This window comes from Halichoerus grypus, chromosome 4 (genome assembly GCF_964656455.1).
Source record: "Halichoerus grypus chromosome 4, mHalGry1.hap1.1, whole genome shotgun sequence".
Classification (NCBI taxonomy): Eukaryota; Metazoa; Chordata; class Mammalia; order Carnivora; family Phocidae; genus Halichoerus; species Halichoerus grypus.
Genome location: NC_135715.1, coordinates 101,672,221 through 101,697,021, shown reverse-complemented (window position 1 = coordinate 101,697,021; position 24,801 = coordinate 101,672,221). Strand labels below are relative to the sequence as shown.

Below are 24,801 nucleotides of genomic sequence, written 5' to 3'. Positions count from 1 at the left end.
AGGGGGAGTGGGAGAGGGAGAAGCAGGGTTCCTGCCAAGCAGGGAGCCCGACGCGGGGCCCGATCCCAGGACCCCGGGATCATGACCTGAGCTGAAGGCAGACGCTTAACGACTGCGCCAACCAGGCGCCCCTTCTTTTCTGACTTTTATCATAGTTCCTCTCTTTTCCTTTCTTCTTCTGTTGCTCCCTTCTGTTGCAGTTTGATGACTTTCTTTAATGTTGTGTTTAGATTCCTTTCTCATTATCTTTTTTTGTATCACTGTAGGTTTTCGCTTTGTGGTTAAAATGTGGTTTATATATAACAGCCACTATATATATGGCAGTCTATTTTGAGTTGATAGCAACTTATGTTTGAATGCATTCTAAAAATTCTACATTTTTCGTGCCCTCTCACCTCAGTGTTTTATGTTTTTGATATGATGTTTACATCTTTCTTTTTTGTGTATCCCATAACTAATTATCATGGTTAGAGTTGATTTTACTATTTTTGTCTTTTAACCTTCATTCTAGCTTTATAAGGGGTTAATTTAATAAACGGTTACTATATATTTGCCTTTCCAGTGAGATTTTTACTTCATATGTTTTTTTGTTACTAGTTAATGCCTTTTCTTTTCAGCTTAAGGAAGTCCCTTTAACATTTCTTGTTTAGTGATGATGAATTCCCTTAGCTTTTGCTTTTCTGAAAAACTCTTTATTTCTCCTTCAATTCTGAATAACAGCCTTGTTAGGTAGAGTATTCATGGTTGGAAGTGTTTTCCTTTCTGGACTTTGAATATATTGTGCCACTCCTTTCTGGCCTGCAAAGCTTCAGCTGAAAACTCAGCTGATAGTCTGATGGGGATTCCCTTGTATGTAACAAGTGTTCTCTTGCTACTTTTTTATTTAAGAGAGGAGGTGAGGGGAGGGGCAGAAAACAAGAAACGCAGGCTCCACATGGGGCTTGATCTCACAACCCTGAGATCATGACTTGAGCCGAAATCTAGAGTCGGACACAACCTACTGAGCCACCCAGTAGACTTTAAAATAAAGACTGTAACCCCTCTTCCTGCTTTTTAAGATTCTCTCTTCATCATTAACTTTTGACATTTTAATTATAATGTGTCTTGGTGTGTGTTTCTTTGAATTCATCTTACTTGGAACTCTGTGCTTCCTGGACATGGGTGTTTGTTTTCTCTCTCACATTAGGGACGTTTCTGGCTATTATTTCTTCAAGAAAGTTTTCTGCCCCTTTCTCTCCTCTTTTTGTGGGACTTCTGTAGTGCAAACATTATTCCCCTGGTGTTGTACCGTGAGTCCCTTAGGCTATCTTCACTTTTTAAAAGTTCTTTTTTTATTATTGCTCCTCTCTTTGGGTGAGCTCCACTTCCCTGGGTTAGGTTGCTGTTCTGTTCTTCTGCATCATCTAGTCTGCTTTTGAACCCCTTTCATGTATTTTCAGTTCAGTTTTTTTTTTTTTTTTCAGTTATTGTATTCTTCTTTCTGTGACTTCTGTTTGATACTTTCTTCTGTTTTCTGTCTGTTTGTTGAAATTCTCTCTCTGCTCGTCCATTGTTCTTCTTACTTTGGTGAGCATCTTTTTTTTTTTTTTCATGTTCTGTATACTGTTTATTATTTTTTTATTATGTTATGTTAATCACCGTATATTACATCATTAGTTTTTGATGTAGTGTACCATGATTCATTGTTTGCATATAACACCCAGTGCTCCATGCACTATGTGCCCTCTTTAATACCAATCACCGGCTAAACCATTCCCCCCCACCCCCCTCCCCTCTAGAACCCTCAGTTTGTTTCTCAGAGTCCATAGTCTCTCATGGTTCGTCTCCCCCTCCGATTCCCCACCCTTCATTCTTCCCCTCCTGCTATCTTCTTCTTCTTTTTTTTTTTTTTTTTTTAACATATAACGTACTATTTGTTTCAGAGGTACAGGTCTGTGATTCAACAGTCTTACACAATTCACAGCGCTCACCATAGGACATACCCTCCCCAGTGTCTGTCACCCAGCCACCCCATCCCTCCCACCCCCCACCACTCCAGCAACCCTCAGTTTGTTTCCTGAGATTAAGAATTCCTCATATCAGTGAGATCATATGATACATGTCTTTCTCTGATTGACTTATTTCACTCAGCATAATACCCTCCAGTTCCATCCACGTCGTTGCAAATGGCAAGATTTCATTCCTTTTTTTTTTTTTAAGACTTTATTTTTTTTTTTTAATTTTTTTATTGTTAAGTTAATCCCCATACATTACATCATTAGTTTTAGATATAGTAAGACTTTATTTATTTATGTGACAGAGAGACATAGTAAGAGCAGGAACACAAGCAGGGGGAGTGGTAGAGGGAGAAGCAGGCTTCCCACAGAGCAGGGAGCCCAATGTGGGACTCGATCCCAGGACCCTGGGATCATGACCTGAGCCGAAGGCAGATGCTTAACGACTGAGCCACCCAGGTGCCCCAAGATTTCATTCCTTTAGATGGCTGCATAATATTCCATTGTATATATATACCACATCTTCTTTATCCATTCATCTGTCGATGGACATCTTGGCTCTTTCCACAGTTTAGCTATTGTGGACATTGCTGCTATAAACATCAGGGTGCATGTACCCCTTCGGATCCCTACATTTGTATCTTTGGGGTAAATACCCAGTAGTGCAATTGCTGGATCGTATGGTAGCTCTATTTTCAACTTTTTGAGGAACCTCCATACTGTTTTCCAGAGTGGCTGCACCAGCTTGCATTCCCACCAACAGTGTAGGAGGGTTCCCCTTTCTCCGCATCCCCGCCAACATCTGTCATTTCCTGACTTGTTAATTTTAGCCATTCTGACTGGTGTGAGGAGGTATCGCATTGAGGTTTTGATTTGGATTTCCCTGTTGCTGAGCGATGTTGAGCACTTTTTCATGTGTCTGTTGGCCATTTGGATGTCTTCTTTGGAAAAATGTTTGTTCATGTCTTCTGCCCATTTCTTGATTGGATCATTTGTTCTTTGGGTGTTGAGTTTGATAAGTTCTTTATAGATTTTGGATACTAGCCCTATATCTGATATGTCATTTGCAAATATCTTCTCCCATTCTGTCGGTTGTCTTTTGGTTTTGTTGACTGTTTCTTTTGCTGTGCAAAAGCTTTTTATCTTGATGAAGTCCCAATAGTTCATTTTTGCCCTTGCTTCCCTTGCCTTTGGCAATGTTTCTAGGAAGAAGTTGCTGCGGCTGAGGTCAAAGAGGTTGCTGCCTGTGTTCTCCTTTAGGATGTTGATGGACTCCTGTCTCACATTTAGGTCTTTCATCCATTTTGAGTCTATTTTTGTGTGTGGTGTAAGGAAATGGACCAGTTTCATTCTTCTGCATGTAGCTGTCCAATTTTCCCAACACCATTTGTTGAAGAGACTGTCTTTTTTCCATTGGACATTCTTTCCTGCTTTGTCAAAGATTAGTTGACCATATAGTTAAGGGTCCATTTCTGGGCTCTCTATTCTGTTCCATTGATCTCTGTGTCTGTTTTTGTGCCATTATTATACTGTCTTGATGATTACAGCTTTGTAATAGAGCTTGAAGTCCGGAATTGTGATGCCGCCAGCTTTGCTTTTCTTTTTCAACCTCCTCTGGCTATTCGGGGTCTTTTCTGGTTCCATACAAATTTTAGGATTATTTGTTCCATTTCTTTGAAAAAAGTGGATGGTATTTTGATAGGGATTGCATTGAATGTGTAGATTGCTCTAGATAGCATAGACATTTTCACAATATTTGTTCTTCCAATCCATGAGCATGGAATGTTTTTCCATTTCTTTGTGTCTTCCTCAATTTCTTTCATGAGTATTCTATAGTTTTCTGAGTACAGATCCTTTGCCTCTTCGGTTAGATTTATTCCTAGGTATCATACGCTTTTTGGTGCAATTGTAAATGGGATCGACTCCTTAATTTCTCTATCTTCTGTCTTGTTGTTGGTGTATAGAAATGCATCTGATTTCTGTGCATTGATTTTATATCCTGCCACTTTACTGAATTCCTGTATGAGTTCTAGCAGTTTTGGGGTGGAGTCTTTTGGGTTTTCCATATAAAGTATCATATTATCTGCAAAGAATGAGAGTTTGACTTCTTCTTTGTTGATTCGGATGCCTTTTATTTCTTTTTATTGTCTGATTGCTGTGGCTAGGACTTCTAATACTATGTTGAATAGCAGTGATGATAGTGGACATCCCTGCCGTGTTCCTGACCTTAGGGGGAAAGCTCTCAGTTTTTCCCCGTTGAGAATGGTATTCACTGTGGGTTTTTCATACATGGCTTTTATGATATTGAGGTATGTACCCTCTATCCCTATGCTCTGAAGATTTTTGACCAAGAAAGGATGCTGTACTTTGTCAAATGCTTTTTCTGCATCTATTGAGAGGATCATATGGTTCTTGTTCTTTCTTTTATTAATGTATTGTATCACATTGATTGATTTGTGGATGTTGAACCAACCTTGCAGCCCAGGAATAAATCCCACTTGGTCATGGTGAATACTCCTTTTAATGTACTGTTGGATCCTATTGGCTAGTATTTTGGTGAGACTTTTTGCATTCATGTTCATCAGGGATATTGGTCTATAATTCTCCTTTTTGGTGGGGTCTTTGTCTGGTTTGGGGATCAAGGTAATGCTGGCCTCATAAAATGAGTTTGGAAGTTTTCCTTCCATTTCTATTTTTTGGAACAGTTTCAGAAGAATAGGTATTAATTCTTCTTTACATGTTTGGTAGAAATCCCCTGAGAATCCATCTGGCCCTGGGCTTTTGTTGGGAGATTTTTGATTACTGCTTCAATTTCCTTAGTGGTTATAGGTCTGTTCAGGTTTTCTGTTTCTTCCTAGTTCAGTTTTGCTAGTTGATACATCTCTAGGAATGCATCCATTTCTTCCAGATTATCTAATTTGCTGGCATAGAGTTGCTCATAATATGTTCTTATAATTGTTTGTATTCCTTTGGTGTTGGTTGTGATCTCTCCTCTTTCATTCATGATTTTATTTATTTGGGTCATTTCTCTTTTCTTTTTGATAAGTCTGGCCAGGGGTTTCTCAATCTTGTTAACTGTTTCAAAGAACCAGCTCCTAGTTTGGTTGATCTGTTCTACTGTTCTTTTGGTTTCTATTTCATTGATTTCTGCCCTGATCTTTATTATTTCTCTTCTCCTGCTGGGTTTAGGCTTTATTTGCTGTTCTTTCTCCAGCTCCTTTAGGTGCAGGGTTAGGTTGTGTATTTGAGACCTGTCTTGTTTCTTGAGAAAGTCTTATATTGCTATATACTTTCCTCTTAGGACTGCCTTTGCTGTATCCCAAAGATTTTGAACAGTTGTGTTTTCATTTTCATTGGTTTCCATGAATTTTTTTAATTCTTCTTTAATTTCCTGTTTGACCCATTCATTCTTTAGTAGGATGCTCTTTAGCCTCCCTGTATTTGAGTTCTTTCCAACTTTCCTGCTGTGATTGAGTTCTAGTTTCAAAGCATTGTGGTCTGAAAATATGCAGGGAATGATCCCAATCCATTGGTACCGGTTGAGACCTGATTTGTGACCTTGGATGTGATCTATTCTGGAGAATGTTCCATGGGCACTAGAGAAGAATGTGTATTCCGTTGCTTTGGGATGGAATGTTCTGAATATATCTGTGAAGTCCATTTGGTCCAGTGTGTCATTTAAAGTCTTTATTTCCTTGTTGATCTTTTGCTTAGATGATCTGTCCATTTCAGTGAGGGGGGTGTTAAAGTCCCCCACTATTATTGTATTGTTGTCGATGTGTTTCTTTGCTTTTGTTATTAATTGGCTTATATAAGTGGCTGCTCCCAAGTTAGGGGCATAGATATTTACAATTGTTAGATCTTCTTGTTGGATAGACCCTTTGAGTATGATATAGTGTCCTTCCTCATCTCTTATTATAGTCTTTGGTTTTAAATCTAATTTGTCTGATATAAGGATTGCCACCCCAGCTTTCTTTTGGTGCCCATTAGCATGGTAAAGGGAAAAAGGGAAAAAGAAAATGGTTTTCCACCCCTTCACTTTCAATCTGGGGGTGTCTTTGGGTCTAAAATGAGTCTCTTGCAGACAGCATATCAATGGGTCTTGTTTTTTTACCCAATCTGATAGCCTGTGTCTTTTGATTGGGGCATTTAGCCCATTTACATTCATGGTAACTATTGAAAGGTATGAATTTAGTGCTATTGTATTGCCTGTAAGGTGACTGTTACTGTATATTGTCTGTGTTGCTTTCTGGTCTATGTTACTTTTAGGCTCTCTCTTTGCTTAAAGGACCCCTTTCAATATTTCTTGTAAGGCTGGTTTCGTGTTTGCAAATTCCTTTAGTTTTTGTTTGTCCTGGAAGCTTTTTATCTCTCCTTCTATTTTCAGTGACAGCCTAGCTGGATATAGTATTCTTGGCTGCATATTTCACTCATTTAGTGCTCTGAATATATCATGCCAGCCTTTCCGGCCTGCCAGGTCTCTGTGGATAGGTCTGTTGCCAGTCTAATATCTCTACCATTGTAGGTTACAGATCTCTTGTCCTGAGCTGCTTTCAGGATTTTCTCTTTGTCTCTGAGACTCGTAAGTTTTACTATTAGATGTCGGGGTGTTGACCTATTTTTATTGATTTTGATGGGGGTTCTCTATGCCTCCTGGATTTTGATGCCTGTTTCCTTCCCCAAATTAGGGAAGTTCTCTGCCAATATACCTTCTGCCCATCTCTCTCTTTCTTCTTCTTCTGGGATCCCAATTATTCTAATATTGTTTCGTCTTATGGTATCACTTATCTCTCGAATTCTGCCCTCGTGATCCTGTGGTTGTTTATCTCTCTTTTTCTCAGCTTCTTTAGTTTCCATCATTTGGTATTCTATATCACTAATTCTCTCTTCTGCCTCATCTATCCTAGCAGTTAGAGCCTCCATTTTTGATTGCACCTCATTAATAGCCTTTTTTATTTCAACTTGGTTAGATTTTAGTTCTTTTATTTCTCCAGAAAGGGTTTCTCTAATATCTTCCATGCTTTTTTCAAGCCCAGCTTGTATCTTTAAAATCATAATTCTGAACTGTAGTTCCAACATCTTACTAATGTCCTTATTGATTAGGTCCCTGGTAGTCGGTACTGCCTCTTGTTCTTTTTTTGAGGTGATTTTTTCCATCTTGTCATTTTGTCCAGAGGAGAATACATGAATGAGAGAACAAAATGTTAACAGGGTAACAATGACCCCAGAGAAATATACACTAAAGAAATCAGAAGAGACCTGAAACTGGGGGGAAAGAAAGGAAAAAGAAAAAAAAAAAAAAAGATAAAGATAAAAACAAACAAACAAAAAACAGAATATGATCAGATATGATCAGGCTGGTGCATAGATCAGTGCCACACACTAGATTTTGGGTGTATTTTGGTCTGTTAGAAGAAAGTGCCTCCCAAAATTTTAAAGAAAGAAAAACTTATATATGTACAAAAATAAGGGTAAATATTATGAGGGGATGGAATATGACTATAAAGATTTTATAAAAGGAATTGATAAGATAAGAAGTTGGTTGAAAAAAGAGAAGAGGATTTAAAAAAAAGAAGGGGGAGAGAATGTGATCAGGCAGGAGACTAGAACAAAGCCATACACTAGAGATTTAGGGTATATTTTGGTCTCTTAGAAGAAAATGTATTCCAAACTTTTAAAGAGAGAACAACATATATATATACATATATATATATATATATATATATATATATATATATATATATATATACCAAAAGTAAGGTTAACTACTGTGAAGGGATAGAATATGACTCTAAAAATGAAAAATAAAGATTTTTTAAAAAAAGGGATTGATAAGATGTTGGTTGAAAAAGGGAAAAAGAAAAATTAAAAAAAAAGAAAGTTAAAAAAATTTAACTGTGAAAGACTAAAGAATCATGGTAAAAAAGCCATGAATTCTATGTGCACTATTCCCCTAGCGCTGGAGTTCTGCCGTTCTCATTGATCGGTAAACTTGGTCTTGGCTGGCTGTTCTTGCTGATCTTCTGGGGGAGGGGCCTGTTGCCATGGTTCCAAATGTCTTTGCTGGAGGCAGAATTGCCCCGCCCTTGCCGGGCTGGGCTTGGTTTTGCTCTCGGGAACTTTTGTTCCCTGCAAGCTGTCCATACAGCTTTGGAGGCCGAGAGTGAAAATGGCGGCCTCCCAATCTCTGCCCCAGAGGAGCCAAGAACTAGGGGCCCCACTCTTCAGTGCACCCCCAGAGAAAAGCAGTCAATCACTCCCCTCTCCCCAGTCTCCGGCCGCTCTCCATGCTCACCCTGACTGCAACGGAGCGTCTCTATCTCTGGCACTCGACCCTGTCTGGAGTCTCCACACCCAGCAGATCCCTGCGGTGCGCTCCTGCGCCACTCCTCCCAGGGGAGGAAGGGGAGTCTCCCCGGATCTGCCACTTGTTGGGTCCCTCCTGGAAGAGCAGTGGCCCGACTGTGCGGCAGATCATGGTTTATGGCAACCCCGAGCTGAGAGCCCACTCCTCGGCTCCGTCTCTGCAGCCGGCTTCCCTGCTCTAATACTTGGGAGCTCTGCCACACTCAGGCACCCCCGGTCTTCCTGTGACCCCCGAGGGTCCTGAGACCACACTGTCCCAGCGAGGGTTCCACCCCCCACTTAGCCACTGGAGCGACGTCCCTCAGCGGAGCAGACTTCTAGAAGTTCCAATTTTGTGCTCCACGGCTCTATCACTTGCCAGTAGCGGCCCACGGAGGCCCCCTCCCCTGCCGTCTATCCTACCGAATATCGCCTCAGATTCACTTCTCCGCACATCCTACCTTCCAGTAAGTGGTCGCTTTTCTGTTCAGAGAGTTGCTGCTATTCTTTTCTTCCATCTCCTGTTGAGTTCGTAGGTGTTCAGAATGGTTTGATCCCTATCTAGCTGAATTCCTGGGACCAGACGAAATTTAGGTCTCCTATTCCTCCACCATCTTGCTCCTCCTGACTGATGAGGATCTTTATGACCATTAGTTTGAACTTTTTATCAGGTAAATTACTTATATCCGTCTCATTAAGATTTTTTTCTGGGGTCTTATATTGTTCTTTCATTTGGCATATATTCCTCCGTTTCCTCATTTTGCTTTTCTTTCTTTGTTTCTATGTATATTTGGTATAACAGCTTCCTCTGAGTCTTGAAGGACTTTCCTTGTGTAGGTGATGAACCTTATTGTTCCATCTTGCCCTAGTTTTTGGTTTCCTCTTGTACCTTTGTGATTGTCTAAGCAGCCTGAATTATTCTTGATGGGTCCCACTTTTGATGGTGTGCCAAGCCCTGTCAGTGTTTGAAAGGGAGAGACCTCAGTCAGCACCTAATTTCAAGCTAACTGGAAGCCAGACCCTGAGGCAGCTGATTTTTATTTATTTATTTATTTATTTATTTTTTTTTTAAAGATTTTATTTATTTGACAGAGAGAAAGACAGCCAGAGAGGGAACACAAGCAGGGGGAGTGGGAGAGGGAGAAGCAGACTCCCCGCTGAGCGGGGAGCCCGATGCGGGGCTCGATCCCAGGACCCTGGGACCATGACCTGAGCCGAAGGCAGACGCTTAACGACTGAGCCACCCAGGCGCCCCGAGGCAGCTGATTTTTAAAGTTTGCAAATATATACAGTCCGAAAACAATGAATCGTGGATCACTACATCAAAAACTAATGATGTATTGTATGGTGACTAACATAACATAATAAAATAAAATTTAAAAAAAATAAAAAAATAAAATTCAAAAAAAAAAAATATATATATATACAGTCCTGTGGGACTGTACTCATAACCCCTGCTGGCCTCCCAACCAGGTGATTTGGAGGTGTGCCCTGGTGCCAGTTGCACACTGGGGCTCCAGACAAGTGGATACGCTCCTTGCTGGGGGATGCCAGCAAGTTGTAGTGAGGCCAAGGGAGAGTACAGCTGGTGTCTCACAGCCTACATTCCCTGAGAGTTCCTCTGTTGCCTCTAGTTTTGTGGTAAATCTGTAGTCTGTCCCTCAGGCTAACGCTCTAGGACACGTAACAAGGCCTTTTTCATAGGAATACTGGAGTTTGTTTCAGTGTACTTTTTGAGCTATGCCCTGGTGTTAATCATCTGCCAAGATCTGTCTCTCTGATTGTTTTAGTCTCATGGGGCCCCGCAACACAGGCCACCGTGGCCACCAAAGCCAGCCGTTGGAGGGGTTTCCCCTCTGTTGACTGCGCGTGCCTGCCAGCTTCAGCAGAGCTGTGGGAATCTTGGCTGTAGCAAGGCCACAGGAGAGCATGTCGGCTGGACTAGCCCACTGGTTACAGTAGCAGAGCAGGAGCATTCAGGGCCAGGGCAAGCCCACTGGCTTCAGGAACCTGCAGGGGAGCCTGGGGCCAGGGCAGGCCTGCCAGCCTCAGCATGACCATGGGAGAACATTGGGGCAGGGCAAGCCCACTGGTGCTAGCAAGGCTGAGGGAGTGCCAAAGTGGTGCCTGCTGGCATGGCAAGGTGAAGTAAGCAGTCAAAAATGACACCCACCAGTACCTCCTTTCCCAGAGAAGGCCCTACCAGCAGATGCTTGTCTCCAGCAGATGCTTAAAGAATAGCTAATGCATCTCCTTTGCATATGGTCCTGGCACTTTTCAAACTTCTGCTTTTGCCCTGGGTCCTAAGATGAGTGAATCTGCACAGGAACCCTTTAAGAACAGACTTTTAATTACCTATAGCCTTTTGGGTCTCCTGGATATAAACCCCATTGGTTTTCAGAGCAAGACTTTTTGGGGGTTTATCTCTACAGTGTAAATCCCAAGGGTTGGGGTGTCTGATATGGGGCACCAGCACCTTGCTTCTCTGGAAGAAGTGCTGGACTGCTGAGATCCCTCCCTCTGGCAAGGGTAGGGTTCTTGACAAAACCATGTCTCTGCCTCTCCTACCCATCTTGATGTAGCCTTCATATCCTTTGTTGTAGATAAGCTCTTCAGCTAGTTTTCCAGTCTTTTTGAGAGAGAATAAATCTATATGTATCTGTATATTTGTATACATGGGAAGAGGTAAGTTCAGGATCTTTCTGCTCCACTATCTTGAACCACTCTGGCCTCACTACATGTCTTTATGCACACATGGTTTTCTATAAATTGGAGTTCTATAATGTGGAGACCATTTGTCTTGATTTGGTTTTGCTTTGTTTATATTTGGTTGGGTTTTGGCCGGGATGTGAAATGTGCTTTAAATGAGTTTAGGTGTGCATTGCTACTACCACTTTGTCTTTATACCCTCCAGCTTCATGCATGTTAAGAAATACTCAATTTGTTGAAAGGTCCTAAGGATATTTAGTCTGATTAACATATTTTTCTTCTGAATGTTGCCAAAATTTCAGCATTTCCTATGGGAATTTTTCTATTTATACTAATTTCTTTCTGATCCTTTTTTAAAGCATTTTTTTTAATTTCCTACATTTAACATTTTTTGAATATTTCCAATTTTCTCAATTAATCTTTGCCAAATTAACCAAATTTGCCCATTGTCATCAAAAGCTTATTTATCTGAAAAGCTTATAACAGTTCTAATGGGATGGTTTTTAACAGCTTGTGAATATTTCTGGAGTGTCAGCATTTTAAGAGATGTTCATTGTCTACCTGTCCCAGTGTCCTGTGGCTGCAGCTGGAGGTTTGAGCTGGGGCCAAGAAGAGGGACCTTCCATTGTGGGGAAAAACAGATTGTGTATGTTAGCACATGACTCAGCCTGGCCCATCAGCCCTGGTGAACAGGAGCCTGAGAGACTCAAAAGAGGAGGGGATCAAGGAGCAGACAGTGAGCTTGAAGGGCAAAGAAAGGATAAACTGAGGGCAGGAAGAGTCAGGAGGCCCCAACACCTGCATCCCAAGCTCCCCAGTCATCTTAACCCTGCAATATATCTTGTTCAACATGCTATGAACTCTATAAATGAGTTTTAGAAAACCAATAAATTTGGTAAATTTGGCAAGTTGGTCTTCAGGGAATTGGGCTTTAGGTCAGTTGTCTTTTAGCATATGGGCTTTCGATAAATTGGTTTTCTGTGAATTGCTCTAGAGGCTAATATTAGTATGATTATGTGCTTGGGGGACAGAAAGCCCTATGGTTAGGAAGAAGAGGAGGGGAAGAATGAGAGCAGTGTTCCTGGACAATGTCTTTATCTGAGTGTTGGTATCTTTCCATCTCTCTCACCTGGTATTCATCGCCTTTCAGAATGGCATTATCTGTATCTCCTTCCTCTCTTAATCAGAATTCTCTTTCTGCTAACTATTGGGATAAAAAAAAAATGGTACTTTACCAGTATATATGGGTATAAGTGTACTGATTGTTACAATATTCAATATTTTGGTAATGTTTGGTAAATAGCCACTTCTTCAGTCCCCTTATTGTACTCCCTCATCCCACCAATAGGGCCTTCTGTCCATCCCTGTGATCTGGCATAGCATGGGGCCTCTAGGACTCTGCTTCAGTGCAACACTGGTTAATGCTCCTGCTATAGCTGTTGGGAAATATTTGATTAATACCCTGCATGGAATTAATCCCCATAACTGAATGAGTCACAATTCTTTACCCATCCTAAATATATTTACATTTTTTAATGAAATTATTAATCCAAATGTAACTCAAATTGAAGTCCAACTCAATGAAAACATCCCACCACCACGAAGAGAGATAGCTCTGCACAGCCCAGTTGACTGTCCCTTAAGTAACCAGTACTGTCCAAGAGTCTATCACCAGGGTCACTGCCTCAGATGCCTGTTTCTCAGGCTTCTTCCTTTTTTTCTACCTCTGCATGTACATGACATCTAAGTACTGTTTTGATTTTGAGGTGTTTTGACTTTCCTACAGTGGTTTATGTTGAGTGATAAAGTTGGTCATTTATAGGTGGAAGGAGAGAAAGATACGGAGTTTATTATTCTATATTGTCATTTCCAAGTGATTAAAGGCTATTTCTGAATAAAATACACTGAGTGGAGTATTCCAATAGGAAGGCTTCCTATTTTCATTTATGCTCCATCTGAGGAGTATCACTTTCTTTAGCAATAGGTGTGGGGATTGGGCCCTTCTCTTAACCTCTACAGAGCCCTTTTCTCTTTTGGCCCTTAATGGATAAACAGTAACATCATTATCCAGCCATCTAGATCACTGGATGACTTCTGAGGTCCCTTTCATCTATTTTATGTACACTATAAAGTATCCAAAGAGAAACTTGGTACATTAGTGATTCATAGGTGAGCAAAAGAAGGGACTCTAATTTAGTATGGGTAACAAGTCCAACTCCTGCCTAGGGCAGGTCTTTCTGCTTGGTTTCTCTTCAAGTCTCAGGAGGCCAGAGCTGCTTCCATTTTGTTTCTTCAAACAGTAGTTCTCTTTCCATTTTGGAACAGGTCTCCAGATCCCAAATTCAGTCTCTGATTTTGAGATCTGTGTTTTACCTTACCAGTTGTTTTCATTTTGTGGGCTCATAATTCAATGTCTCACAGTTTTACTTTCTCCTTATTAGACTCTAACTGGTTGCCTACCTTTCTTACCCTGCCTTAATACTTGCATCTTTGACCTGGCTCACACCACTGTCTTTTCTCTAGCATACCCATCCTCAAGTCCCCTGGTCTGCTGTCCTCAAAGCCTCAAACATCCTTAACCCAAAGCAGATTTGTATTTTAAACACTCATACTTGCATTAATAATATGTAGGATGGTTGCTGGTTTACTGCAAAAAATATTGTGTATAGTTGGGAAGGAAGGCTCTTTAGCACAACTATGAAATTTAAAAATATGCCCTCAAAATTCAAAAACAAACCTTGCATTTTTTATTAAATACCAACATTGTATGAAATGTTTGTTTTATTGTGGGCTAAGGAGGGCAATAAGAAATTATCTCATGCAAATTAAAAATAACCTTGTTTTCCACATAGTGTCTAGTTGAAAAAATGGTAACAGCAAAATAAAGTTGACCATAGGAGCTGTGGCATTCATAAAGTCTAAATTTTTCTTACCCAAAATCTCTTGTTTTTGAATATGTGAATATACTGGTTTCTTGACACTAACACATCTTAAATTAGAATATTTATCTATATGTATTTTAGAATTCAAACCACTCTGTAAACATTGTATGATTAGTCTGCATAATAGCCTAATAATAAGGACAAGAGGGTAACCTCGTTGTTATGGACAGAAACATATAAATATCTCTGTCATGGCTTACATCACATAGTGCTATTATTAGGCATTTGTCTTTATTACTTCAATTCACTCAGTAATAATAATTCACTCAGCAGTAATAATTAACATGTATTGAGTAGCTATTTCATGCAGCCACTGTGCTAAGCCCTTAAAACACATAATTTTATTTAACCTTCATAGCTACACCAAGAGGCAGATACTATTACCATGACCCACTAAAGCTCAGACAGGTTAAGTGATCTACCTGAGTTCATGCAGCCAATAAGTGGCAGAGCTGGGATTGAACTCAGGCCTTTCTTTTCCACAGTCTGCCTTCATGACCTTGCCAGACTATACCAGATGCATTAGAGTTAGCACACTGAGGGCCCTCAGTTATTTATGGAATGAATAGAACACTGAAACACTTCAATTTGATTTAGTCAGAGTGATGTGAAGTGTATTAGTTATGTGATGTGTATATGTATAGAGCATTTAAAGATCATTCATTACATAAACATATATTAAGGTTATATTAAAACCACAATTATATTCCACTTCACACCTACTAGGATGTCTAAAATTAAAAAAGACAGACAACATGTATTGGCAAAGATATAGCAAAATTGGAACACTCCTACATTGCTGTAGGCATATAAAATGGTATAGCCATTTTGAAAAACAGTCTGGCGGTTCCTTACAATGTTAAACATAGAATTACCATATGATCCAGCAGATTCACTTTTAAGGGAATTCAAAATATATGTCCACATAAAAACTTGTGCATAAATGTCACAGTCCAAACATCCATCGGTTGATGAATGGATAAACCAAATGTGGTATAGTCATACATCGGAATATTATTTAGCCATAAAAAGGAATGAAGTTCTGATACATGGTACAACATAGAGGAATCCTGAAAACCTTATGCTAAGTTAAATAAGCCAGACATAAAAGGCCACATATTGTCTGGTTCCATTTATATGAATTGGCTAAAATAGGCAAATCCATTGGGAAATAAAGTAGATTAGTGGCTGTAAGAGGTTTGGAGGAGGGAGAGATGGGGAGTGACTGCCTAATTGGTATGGGGTTTCTTTTTGAAGGTGATGAAAATGTTTTACAATTAAACAGTGGTGATGGTTGCAGAATTCTGAACACACTAAAAATCACTGAATTAGACACTTTAAAAGAGTGAATTTTATGATATATAAATAGATTATATCTCAATAAAGCAATTAATTTTAAAAGACTATATGCTAGGTGCAAAGATAAAACAGCTAACATTCCTTTGGAACTTACTCTTTAATTGGAAGAGACGACTGTAATTAAATCATTTTAATGAGGTATAATGCATGTCAAAATAGAGATATGTAAACCAGGCTCTGGGATCACAGGACAGAATAAATAAACTACCTGGGCTTGTGGGAAAGTTTCCCTTTGGAAACACCCGAGCTGGATTATGAAGGATGAGTTCAAAGGGAGTGGGTGCTAGTTCAGCCAGCCCTCTGGAACACCAAAAGCATGCCTCAAAGCACAGTGATAAGAGCAGTTCTCACTTGTTCTGGGAATGGGAATTCCATGTGAATGTATGAGCATAGGGCACATAAGACGCAATTCAAATGGGAAGAACCCGATCAGATGGAGAGGAGGCCACACGTGTAATGCCAAGAAGTTGGATTTATCATGAAAATAGTGTAGTGTCATCAGAGGCTTTTAAGCAGATGCATGACATGATCAGATTTCTGTTTTCAAAAGACGATCCTAGTAGCAATGTGGGAAATGAATGGGAAGGAGAAGGGACAGAGGTTCTTGGAGGCGGTGGTATTTGGGGAGGGGATTATGTCTGCCATCCCTCCCAACTCATTTTAACCTATGGTAAAGAGAGATTCTGTCTCCACTCTGTCTCAGGGTTTTCTCCCCCTGTCCCTGAGAGATGATTTTTCAGAGCCTGAGGACTTAGCTGGGCCACAGCTGAGGACTAATAAGTTACTGAGCTCCCCCAGAGGCATATCTGTCCTGCGCTTGTGTCTCCCTGGCAGGCCCTACTGTCTAGATTCAGGCTGAGAAGTAGGAAGTCCCATTATGACCTTGGGTTTTAGCTGGTTTCTGTAATACACCTTTTACCAAAATTTTACTTACAATATTAGACATGTACAGGTCTATTAATAAAGTGAGTTCGTTTTTATTCTTAGGGCTATGACTATATAGAAGGCTGCTTTGTCAGGCATTCCCAGAAGGAATTTAATGCCACCCTGAGCTTTAACAGTAGTAGTGGTAATAGGAACAGAAAAATTCCAGACATTGCAGAGGTAGGATCAACATAGTGGGGCCTGGGAGGAATTCGGTCTAATAGCGGCCTGTGCAGGAGGAGGAGAGGGAAGATGCCATAACCAGAGGCATGTGAGTAGGTGATATTCCAGTCACATTCTTCCGAGTCACATTCTAGTGACTTGTGTGTTATACAGAGTTTTGCTGTACATTCTAATTATCCTTACTGGAAGAGATGGCTCTTCCCAAAGACATTTGCTTGCACTGCTTTTGATGTCATCTTTAAAAATAAATAAAAACATTTTCTTTTTTACCACCTTTTTTTTAAACCAGTGTTGTTTTGTATTGTTTGCTTTGTTTTCTTTATGCCCACAGAGGAAAATATATTGTGCCTAAGGAGAGGATCACTGTCAAAATTTTATTTAACTACATGAGAATGGACCATTTTACAAAATCTGAAAAAGTCCCCTTTTAGGAGAACTGAAATTCATTTTTTTTACTTAGATGATTAAAATGGTATTTTTGTCATTCTGTATCCTCTGGCTTGTTTACAAATGTTAGCGAAGGCTCTTTAGTTCCAGTTCTGGGCATCATTCGTCTGCCGTTCAGGACCAGTCACCCATTTGTATCAGAGCGGTTTTGTTAATTCTTTTAAGAACTGGAGACGGATGACATGAAACAGTAATGATTCCTACCAGAGCTGCCCTTTGATCAAAGTCTATGAGACCCGACATGGGTGCTTTTGGTGGTGGTGTGAGCTGTGAGGGAATAGCACCAGGCTTTGAAGTGCTTTCTTGTTTTTTATGAGTTTTACGAGATTTCCTTTTCCTCTCCTTCAGTTCTCATAACTGACTGACTTTTAATCCTGTCATCATGGCCAAGAAATTCATCTCTAAAGAGCAGGAGTTTACCATGGTGCAAAACAGAGCAACTGTATTAGGTCCCTGAACCTTTCAGATAAAAACACACATTTTGCCACCTTGAGCATTTTGTAGTTTTTATTCCCAGCACTTCTCACTGAAAGCAGTATTTTTTCTTTTGTTTTTCAAAAGCAATATTGAACAAAAGTCAGGAACACAATAACTGAGTGTCAGCTATATAACCAAAGAGAGGAGTATCTTCTATTTTCCACATCTTATGACATGGGCATGTTGACTTAACTATATTTTCCCCAAAGCTTTGTGATAAAAATTACTATAAGCTTAGATCATTCCTCCTACTTACAAACACCTACATTTAAGTTCTTTACTTATCACGTATTAAAGGGGTCACTTAATATAGTTCTTTCTTTACAAGGACAGTCATGATGAGTTAGGATATTTGTCAATAATTTGCTAGTAAATCTCTTCTAAATGCAAGAATGTAGTCACAAAAGATAAAGATAAAAAAAAAAACCTTTTTAGCTTAATTGTGCTATTTAAGTAACAAAGCTTTCCTAAGCCATAAAAAATATTTTGTCTTCCTGCGTTCCTGCTTATCTTTACCACTGAGAAATGCTGATAACATTAATAAGGTTGGTAATTTTCCTAATACAGACCTGCCAGAACAGGATGGGTACTGAGTATTTAACTATCAGTGTGGCTATTATAACTTGAGGATTCTGGTCTATTCTGGTAAGACCAATAAAGCTTGCTCCTGTAGGGAGTCTTGTTATTAATAAACCTAATATTTTTAGAAAACATGTTTATTTAGGAAGCATTTTGTTTACAGTTATTTCTTACTGCCTCTTTCTCGAATACTTTAATCAGTGTCCACATTCACTTTATAAAAGGTTAAATTAAAAAGGACAAAAGAGAAGTAATTAGAAGCACCTCACAGATATAGAAGTTTTGCATTCATGTTTAGTATCTGTGTCTACAAATCTTGTTAAAGATCACTTCCTTCTTTCATTAATCAGACATATCCCAGGAACCTGCTGGAGTCTCCATGAGGAGCTGATGGGGATGTATCCCTGTCTCCAAACATCAAGGATAGTGTGTTTTGTTTTGAGTTGACCGGCCTGACATTACAGCTGTGAGTCCTATCAGCACAGCATTGTCTGCTCTCTCAGCCCTCGCGGTTCCTGCGCTCTCCTCTGCTCACCTCATCAGTAGCTTCCTTCTCTCTGGCCATGTGGGCACTCCCATGTCATTTGCTCTCTCCTGAGAAGCTGTTCAGAGTCCAGTTACCGTGACAGATGAGCCAAGTGAGCGTGTTTCAGGCCTGCACACAAGCTATTCTGGTTTGGTATTACTCCGTTTTTAAAATTATTATTTGAGAACAGCTAGAGGGATTCTCATTAAGTATTTAGGGGAATTTATTTCTTTGTATCTCCTTAAAAAGAGTTCATTCACCACCCATATGTACACTCACATAGGAACTTTCACTCTGTCTTTACTTATAGACAATGAAGGAAAGAAACGGAGCTCCTCCAACCACAGGCGCGTGTTCAGATATTTTATTCTAGTCCAGTGGCTCTTAACCTTTGTTGGTCCTGAATCCTTCTGAGACCATGGAGAGGGTAAAGCTCTCCAAAAATGTACATACAATACAGACATTTTATAGCCAATTTCAGGGGTTTCTCAGGCTCACAGGCGGCCATCCTAGGTCTTGTGAAAGGCCCACGGGTCCCACGCTAAGAACGCCTATTCAGTAAACCTGCAGCCTTTATCTGTTCCCAGCCAACATGTATGATTATCGTTAGGATGTGTCAGAGAAATTTTCCCACCTGTGTTTCTATCACTCCTAGCTGCCAAGTAGCAAAGAAACCCCATCAACCACCCTCTTGCCTGATTGTTCAGAGGCTACACTCAGAAAACATAACTATTAACATAAATCAGGCTTGTAATTGATTACCCCAGAGGAAGCCTTCATTTCTGTTGGGCCTTACAGCTTCTGGCAGCCCTGTGGCCACGTTGCTAAGTTCACTACCTATAGCCACGTTCACCATTGTCCAGTGTAGCCATCATAACATTAACTAAAGTCATTGCTACTAATTAATCTTGCCCTCTCTTTTTTCTAAAATTATACTCTAAGTGGATCCTTTGGTTCCCAAAATTATGTAAAATGATTCCCTTTACACCCACACATTCCTTTTCTGGGTTTTACGCACTCAAGTCTCAATTTATTATAACCCAAGCAGCTGAGGTTTCAAAATAACACCTATACTGATTACTCCCGAGTATAAGTTAGCCCTCAAAGCGGCAGAGGTAGCCATCAATTTCCGATTACTGTCAGTCACTGCTGACCTTTACTGTGACTTGCCTCTGGCACATAGCGAGAATTTCTCAAATGTTAATTTCCAAAATTAGTCATTACTTAAATAGTGAAAGATGTTCATTTAAAAACAGCTTAATTAGAGGCGCCTGGGTGGCTTAGTCGTTAAGCGTCTGCCTTCAGCTCAGGTCATGATCCCAGGGTCCTGGGATTGAGCCCCACATCGGGCTCCCTGCTCAGCAGGAAGCCTGCTTCTCCCTCTCCCACTCCCCCTGCTTGTGTTCCCTCTCTCACTGTGTCTCTCTGTGTCAAATAAATAAAATCTTTAAAAAAAATAAAATAAAATAAAAACAGCTTAATTAAATATCTTAATTAAAGAGATCAACTGTAAAAGCTGATGTTTTAAGGCCCTGAGAATTCTTTTTTTTTTTTTTTTTTGAAAGATTTCTTAGGTTTTTGTGTTGTTGGGAGGGTTGCTTTTTTATAAACAAATCTAAAACTATTTTGGGTTTTTTTTGGTGGGAAGATAGATTAAAATGTTTTTACAGAAATAAATTCCTTACAAGGTAGAATGGGACAAAAGATTCTGATACTATCTAAACATTATTTCATGAGAGAGTGGCCTGTTATTATATATTTTATTCATTTTATTTTTTGTGTTTTATGTTTCCTATTTTTTATATTTTATTTATTTATTTAACTATTTTATTTGCTCCTTTAAAAAAATATATTTCAGTGGTGCCTGGCTGGCTCAGTCAGTGGAGCGTGCAACTCTTCGTCACAGGGTTGGGCGTTCAAGACCCATGTCAGGTGTATACATTCTTTAAAAAATGTATTTCAAAATGTATCTAGGAAGAGAGCCACTTCAGAGAGGGGGAAGGCAGTAAATTGAAAACAAGCATATTATATGCAAGACTCCTTAATTAATGATAGAATCCTTAGCACCCTTCTCCTAATCAGCTCCCGGATTACTGGTAGCCAGCATTGTACCCTTCAAGAAGGAGACTGAAGGACTCCTTTCTGGAGAACCAGACCGGACCACGAAAAGACTATGGAGACTGACAGGGTTTCTCTGACAGTCACTGGTCACCTCAGTGAAGTCCCCCACATGAAACTTGCCATTGCATTTTATTCTTAATGCTTATTAAGTCTCATTCTTAAATATGAATGGACAGTAAAGGCCGCGAGGCCTGGAGGAAATCCTTTCACTGGAAAAGCAGAGACCAAAACAAGCATGTAAGCCAAGAAAGGGATCAGAAGAAGCAGAGACAATGGAGAAGACGTTAAAAGGAAACACCAAAACTATTACTAATGTCCATAGAGAAGTGAAAGAAAATACTGTGCCCATGAAACCAGAACAAGGAGAGGAAATGAGACAAGTGAAGCTCGTAGGAACTGGACCTGTCATATCAGACAATAGTAATTCAACAAGGATGGGACAGAAGTAATGAATTCACAAAGAAAGAAGAACAAATAGCGATCGGCAAGTGTGAGAAAAGTTGAAGAAAATCAAATGATCAATCCAGAAGCTTTTTGCCTAATAGGAACTCCAGAAAGAGAAGACACAGAAAACAGAGGAAGAAAACATAATATATGAAAATTTCCCAGAACTGAAGGACATGGGTTTTTCTGTTTTAAAGTGCCCAATGAGCATCTAGTATGAGTGGAAAACGAAACACACGCACACATATCCAATAAAGCTACCACTCTCCTGATTTTTCTCCCTTTCTTACTATTGCTTGTATGTTTCTTTGCTTAATATCTCTTCGTCATTCCACCCTTAATGCTGTTTCTGTACTTTCTGTCCTTGACTTTGACCTTTTCTCACTACCCTCTCCCTCCATGTATCATGACATCAAGTCCTATACCTTTAACCACCTCTCTCTGTTAGTGGTTCCCAGATGTGTGAATCTAGTTGTTTCTTTCTCTTGAACTCCAGATCTGCTTCCTGGAACTCTCCATCCTCGTACCCATCAGTCTTCACACGTGTCTAAAAGTGAACTTATTTCCTTATCCTCTTTTTGTCTTTTTAGGAGCCCAGTTATTTTCCTATATTCCCTATTACAGGAAAACATCATTCCTACAGTGTTACAAGTCAGAAATGTAGGAGTTTGAGATCACTCTGGGCCCCTCCATCTACCTCACCCCTTGCAGTGAATCATTATGTCCTTTTATTTTTTATGTTTTTATTTATTTTTAAAGGTTTTATTTATTTATTTGACAGATAATGAGAGAGCACAAGTAGGCAGAGCGGCAGGCAGAGGGAGAGGGAGAATCAGGCTCTCCGCTGAGCCGGGAGCCCGATGTGGGGCTCGATCCCAGGACCCTGGGATCATGACCTGAGCCGAAGGCAGACGCTTAACCGACTGAGCCACCCAGGTGCCCCTATGTTTTTATTTTTTATTAAGTTCAATTAGCCAACATGTAGTACATCTTTAGTTTTTGATGTAGTGTTCAATGATTCATTAGTTGTGTATAACACCCAATATGTTCTTTTAGAACTTCATGGTGATAAGCCCCATGTGTCCCACATTCCCAGGCCAACCCTTCTATTCTTTCATTGACATGTATGCAGGGACAAGCAAGGTCATTGGCTATTTGGGGCGGAAATCTGTAGCATGAAAAAGGGGAGCAAAAATAAGCTGATAGAAAAATTAACCCTAAAGATAACATTTTAAAAACTCAAATTAGTAGCCTCACATTTAAGATGATATTGCAAATATAAATAAAATCAGACTACTATGAAAAAGGAACAGGAAACAAAAAGGAACTTTTAGATGTTAAAAATATGGCTGTCAAGGGGCGCCTGGGTGGCTCAGTTGGTTAAGCGTCTGCCTTCAACTCAGGTCATGATCCCAGGGTCCTGGGAACAAGCCCCACATCAGGCTCCCTGCTCAGCGGGGAGTCTGCTTCTCCCTCTCACTCTCCCTCTGTGCTCTCTCTCTCTCTCTCAAATAAATAAATAAAATCTTTTAAAAAAATACAGCTGTCAAAATAATTCTGTAGTCACGGTTGCAAGATAAATGAGAGAAAAACTAAGAATTTAGAGGTTAAAAAGACAAAAAAAGGGAAAATATGACAATAAAAGGTAAGACATTATGTCTAGTTCCATCGTTCTGCTAACAGTAATTCCAGAAAAAAAGAAAATAAAGGGGAAGAAGCTATCAAAGAATAATGGAAATTTCCAGGAGCTAAAGCTACTGAGTACCATTCAAAATTAAGGTATCCTGGGTGCTGAGCATAAGGCATAGATATAAATGATACAGATATAGAAATACAGATTATTATGAAATTTCAGAGCACCAGGGATAAAGAGAAGGTCTTGAAAGCCTCTAAAACAAAGGAAAAGTGCAACCTATGAAGGAACATCATCAGCATCATCAGGTGTTGGAAGAAGCAGAGCAATGTCTTTAAAGACTTGAAAAGAATTATACGCCCCATGAAACTACTGACTAAGGGTTAGAAACAAAATCAGTTCATTTCCAGACATGGAAGGACTCGGAAGGTCATGCTTTAACTTTAAATAGCTGATGGAATTTGTTCATGTTTGCTGAACATTTGCTAGTATTTTCAAAATCCTGAAAGCCCTCTTGGCCGTCCTATTATATGGAATAGAACATTTTCTTTAAATGTTTAACTATCTTTTTTGCTTTGTTACCTTTTTAAACACCAAACTCTGTTAGTCTGCTAATCTCTCTGCTTTTCTTCACCCTTTTTTTTTTTAAATGTTTTATTTATTTATTCATGAGAGTCAGAGAGAGAGAGAGAGAGAGAAGCAGAGGCAGAGGGAGAAGCAGGCTCCCCGCCTAGCAGGGAGCCCGGTATGGGGACTTGATCCCAGGACCCAGGGATCATGACCTGAGCCGAAGGCAGACGCTTAACCATCTGAGCCACCCAGGCGCCCCTCTTCACCCTTTTCTTGGATTTCCCTTGTGCCTTGTTTTAAAAATCTTGTCTCATGGTTAATAATTTCCTTCTTTATATTTTTATCTAAATTCTGTAACTTCCATAACTAATCAGATAACTTTTTATAGGACATGAGGTTGTGTAAATAACAGCCATAGAAAATAGAAGCTGTACATTTTGGGGGGGGGGCCACGTGATTTTTTTTCTTATATGTTTTAATTTTACCAATATGGGAACAGCCTAAATCTTCCTGCTTTTTTCCCTTCCTTTTTATATTTGTAAATACATAATCATAAAGCTTGCCATTTTCACCATTTTTAAGTGTACAATTCAGTGGTAATGCCCCTTAATATCACATTCACAGTGTTGTACAATTGTCACCACTATTTTCAAAACTTTTTCCTCACCTCAGACAGACTCTGTGACCATTTAGCAATAACTCCCCATCTCCCTTTCCCTCAGCCCCTGTTAACCACTAATTGTTCTGTCTCTATGGATTTGCTGTATCTTGCTTTCTTGTGCACCACTGCTAAGCAGGTAGATGTATTATGTAAAATATTTCTTTACAATATATGGTATTTTGCTATCATTATCCATAGTGTCTGTCAGTGTTATCTATTGCTGCATAACAAATTACCCCCAAATTTAGTGTCTTCAGACAACAGTAGTCATATATTATTTCTTATGGTTTCTAGGGGTGAGGAATTCAATTGGTGTAATGGAGATGATGTGTCTTTGCTCCACAGTGAGTGGGGACTTTGATGGAAGACCCCATGTCTGAGATCTGGAAACATCTCAAGGCTCATTCACTCACATGTCTGGCAGTTGATGCTGCCTGTAACCTAGGGGCCTACCTGGAGTTGTCAACTCAGACATCCACACATGGCTTCTCCCTGTGACCTGGGCCTCCCCACAACATGGTGGCAAGGCTCCAAAGGCAAGCAACCCAAGACATAAAGAGAAAGAGATTCAGAATGCCAGCAACCAAGTGGAAGCCATATAATCTTCAACGACCTAGCTTCACAAGTCACACAGTGTCATTTTCACTGCATTCTATTGATTGAGACAGTTACAAAGATTCACCCAGGTTCAAGGGAGAGGAACACAGACCCCACCTCCAAATGTAGGCATGTCGTGTCATATTGTGAGAAAAGCATGTCAAGTAAGATAAGAACTGGTGTGACCATCTTTGGAAATGCAGTGTGTATCCACTATGGTACCCCTAACAGGAATTCTCTAAAATTGACTCCTCTGTCTTCCTTCTACAAGCTAATCACTTGTGGAGATA

General features: G+C 39.9%; 1 protein-coding gene across 4 annotated transcripts in view; it reads left to right on the top strand.

Annotated features, from left to right (window-relative positions):
- Positions 1 to 24,801, top strand: part of ZRANB3 (zinc finger RANBP2-type containing 3) — a 309,431-nt gene that overhangs the window by 258,440 nt on the left and 26,190 nt on the right. The window lies entirely within an intron of this gene.